Source organism: Saccoglossus kowalevskii, chromosome 13 (genome assembly GCF_978046115.1).
Source record: "Saccoglossus kowalevskii chromosome 13, keSacKowa6.1, whole genome shotgun sequence".
In the NCBI taxonomy this organism is placed as follows: Eukaryota; Metazoa; Hemichordata; class Enteropneusta; family Harrimaniidae; genus Saccoglossus; species Saccoglossus kowalevskii.
The window spans coordinates 8,514,337-8,519,056 of NC_140653.1; positions in this window are offsets into that span (position 1 = coordinate 8,514,337).

Genomic DNA, 4,720 nt, shown 5'->3' on the forward strand with positions numbered 1-4,720 from the left:
ATACGTATCGCGAATGGCACTCAAAGCTGTCAAAACAGACCCCCTAGGTCGATGTTTTAAATTTCAACTCACTGTTGACTTTAAAGAAAAACGATGCAATACCGAATACTGTAAAGCATGTCTTTTTAGCTAGCATGTTATTTTAGCTAATTTAGATAATCTGTAATTTCGCTAATTCAAGATGTCACTAATTTAACTTAAAGTATATTCTCACAATGAGATTGTTGACACTTAAGCTATATTAAGATTCGGTTAATTCATGCATAGAGTCAAATTCGCTAAAATGGCTTGTAGCTATTTAAACATGTTTCACAGTATACGCAGTAGACATTGTTTCTGCAACGTAAATTCGCATAGTTAATTTTCATGGTTAATAGTTAATTTCGAGGTATCTAGTCAGAATATTAAAACTCAATTAATTTCACAGTGCCCTGGTGACCAATGACAATGTCAATTTAAATGCACTACAGGGTACAGGAAGAACATATCATGTGGCATTCGATACATATTGCTATTATTGCCAATGAGAACGTAGAATGAGTTCTGGAATTCGACGCAGCTGCGATGCATTTTTTCTCTACAATGAAGGTTAATATGAACGGTAATTAATTTGAAATATTTCGATGACATAATTGAATTAATTGTATGTATATACCGTTAAGATTATAGGGCACTCGCATGTCACGACCGTATTTACTGGGTAGTTTAAAGTATTTCTAACGGAGTTATTAATTGCTGTTGTCAGTATCAAATTAAATTTCAGGTACCCGTACATTTTTTAACTAACTAACGAACAACGTTCATCTTATTTAATCTTTTTGCCCTCGATAGACAACATACATTTTCAAATAATATTAAGCTCGTTAAAATGGTAAATTTAGAGACACCTTCGTGCTATTTTTGCATTATTTCCTTGAAAGGGTGTCAATGACATTGTGTGCACATACAAATACGCGGGTACGAGAGGTGAAATACGCCGGTAGGAGGCTGTCAACAGTGAGATTGACATGCAAATGAATTGAATAACAAATATCTTGTGTTTTACAAATTTAATGAATGCCCAGATGAATTGATTCATCAATTAGTTGTTATTTCGTGTGGTAATTTCACTAAAATAGACACAATGAATATCACTTCTGGTGTCTGGGGGGGGGGGCAAATCACAAGCTGCTACCCCTTACAAAGCTATTATTACCTCTACACCATTCTTAGTGAGTATAACTTTAAGTTGGATTTTCTCTAGATTAGAATTTTTTTAAAAACTAAAATTGATCGATAAGCTGGCATATGTTATCAAACAATGTATTAAACATGTTTTAAAAAAATACTCACCAATATATTGATCAACAGATTTTTTTTTCATTTCAGACAAGAACAAGTTATGCAATGATGAACGACATTCTCGAAAAAAATGAGCAAGCTTGCTATGAGCAAACGATGACGCGATCTGTTATAACAAAGTAAACACAGACAGTGGAACACTGCAAATTTAGTTTGCGAAAAAGCCAATGAATCTCTATGTGCATTGGGGTACAATTCCCAAGGTGCATCTCTCGCCCGAAACTGATAATGAATTATTTGATAACAACCCATGATTTGCCAATCTCATTAGCGAGCCGTTTGCAACGCCATGGATATTATTTTCAGTAACTATGGCAACACATACCATATTCCCATATAAAACGATTGTATCCGTTACAATATCACAATCCCCGTCATTTGCGCTTTCGAGAAATTGCACGAAACATTTCATCATAAATGATGAACTATTTTTAAACCGTCCACAGCATCATGTAATATAAGCTTTACAACGACAGACGAAACAAATTCCTTAATCATCCCGTTGAGCGTGTAATTTTCATCTTGATTTCTCACACTGAGTGTGATATCATGGGCGTGCTGGTATGTAAAAAGAAGCACGTTTGGGACATTCGTTGTTATGATGACCGAGTAATATATTACCGTTACCCAACATAGCGTTAGGAGTTCGACTGGACTCATCGACCACCCATTTGATGACATCATTACGCGAAATAAGGACAAATGTGAATGAAAAGCTAAATATAACATATACGAGAATCTCCGGAGTAACTATTTAATCTGTCAAAATCGGATGTACGCATGAACTATACTAGAAGTAAAGCGAATCAACGCCCACTACGTACCACACTGATCTGATCACCCCCCCCCCTATCAGCCCCGCTTCAACTTTCAGATACGATAAAACAAATTATATCGGATAGAAGTACACTGTGACTATTATAATTATAAAATAAAATAAATTATAATAAAATCATAATTATTGTTTCGATTTATTTTCCAATCTAAGCACCAAGTTACGAAGATTCATGAAGTTGAGCATATAAATGAATTAGATACACCAACACACGGATATCATATATGATAGGCCGTAAATTGTAAGTCGCCATGGTACTTGCTTATTACAAAACGATATACCCATTCAGGCATGTCTAGTGCCAATCTAATTAAAAGTTGGTGTTAGTCTAGGCCCATTCCTTTATATACGTCCACCGTTATACACATGTGTAAACTGTATCATGTAGACATTTATCTATCTACATTACGTTTCAATCACAGGTGATCGACTGTGTCATAAACTGTTTAAATATTTTATTGGTTTGGTAAGTACTAAAAAATACTTATTACGATAAGACTTCACTTTGAGTCTATGTTACTGGTGGATTATCGACTTCTCAGTGTTTATAAATCAACTCCATGGCTGCGTTTGCTTCATGTTGTTATTAAATATAATCATTATTATTAATATGAGCTTCTTTTTATCGTCAGATAATTACATTAATGTATAGATATGATTAACTAATACATTACGTCACGTCAACAATATTGAATGTACAATATAATCTGTAACTGCACAATATATGTATTATCAATGATTGAACTGCCACACATTTGATGTCACCAGGGACTTCATAAAATGACAGCCGTATAACTATTTCTAATTTAACATTTTGCAAATTCATCTCACGTTAAATTTAATAAATAAATACTGTAAATAAAAGAAAAAATCTCTTTCAGTCGCAAATGGAGTGTTAATGGCATTACTACTATGCTAACACATTTTTTCATTAATTGATGAATTAATATGAATTTTAAAACGGTCTTCTACGACATGCCAAGATTATCACTTGATGTAATGCCATGTCTCTATTAAATAATGTGGTACCCTCAGTGTATTATGTGTTTTCTCCCATGATACAATGCGTTCTTGCCATAAGTGTCCGTAGAAAATGGTAATCCGGCGGAAAATAAACATAGACGGGTTTCTATGATATTTAGAGCCGATAACTAATAAACAGCTGTATCTGTAAAGCCCGTGGCGACTTAGATTGAAAACATAATGATTTGGCGAACAATTGTAAACTTTGAAGGTTACGACATGACAGAAAATGAATTGGTACAAACTTTAACTCATATTAAGACTTGAAGGATACCCTCACATATGGAACACAAATGTCGGAACCTTTTACATAACTACTGTACAATCTACTCTCGCCATATATGAACACACATTGAACCCGGACCAGCTGTGTTAAACACAAAATAGACTTACATACAGAATTGCACACAGTGTCTTGTTTGTTTTACTACTTTTCCAATAAAATAAAAAGCCCGGTTAGAATGTCAAAATCCGGGTTACAGCGAAAAAAAAACGTTTGCTTGTTTTGCGGTAACCCGGCTTTCGCCATTTATACACTCACATAATATTTTATTTTATTGAATCAGAAAAAATCAACACCGAAAACAAACAAGAGTCTGTATGTAAGTTTAAACACAAATTAGTTTTACTGACAGATTGATTGATTACATATAACCTATCAACAGTTGAGTAATATGAAAATTACTACTCGAATTTTAATGTAATCAGCCCATATATAGTCATTTTGAATAAGACTTGAAACTAAATACAGGAACAAATTGAGAAACGGGTTTTTCAGGTTCTTACTAATCAGGAAAAAATACCAAACTTTCATAGCATTTGTTTACTCGTGTATTGGCTGTACTCGGTAAATGGTTTCACCAAGTTTAAGGTGCACACTCAATTCACAAAGAGTTCGTCAATGACGCCAACAGTGACCACTATATGCAGACTTCATAGACACATGGCTTTTATCTCTACATTGAACGAAGACAAATACAAGGCACATATTACCCGGTGATTTAAAAAGATCTTTACGACCAGAATGTTAACTGCTATCTCGAGATTTCACTCGAATTAAAAATCCCTACTTTTAACTAGTTCATTAGCCAGCTCTTATATTTTCATTTATTTTGTTTTTTGTCTTGTCATTATTCAAAACGCATATTGGGCATTGAATAATTCTGTATGATTTTTGAAACAGTTGGAGAGTAGCTGAAAAGGTCCTTTTAAAGGAATCATTCTGCTGTCAATATTATCTTCAAAATTACCATTGTTCGAAAAAAGGTTGTGGCGTTGAGGAGACTGCTTTAATGTGTACTATGTATAATAGTTCTACCGTACTTTGGGGGCAACGTTTGAGACCAAGTGTGTCCCCGCACTTTTAATTTAAGGAATATTTTTTGTAAAAAGAAATAATGGAAAGCAGATACTATACTGGCACGATCAGCAGCAAGAGAATCCAATATACGTATATGATATAACTATTTGTAATAACCATACCGGGACATATCACAACATATAGTACTTTCTGATAAGATC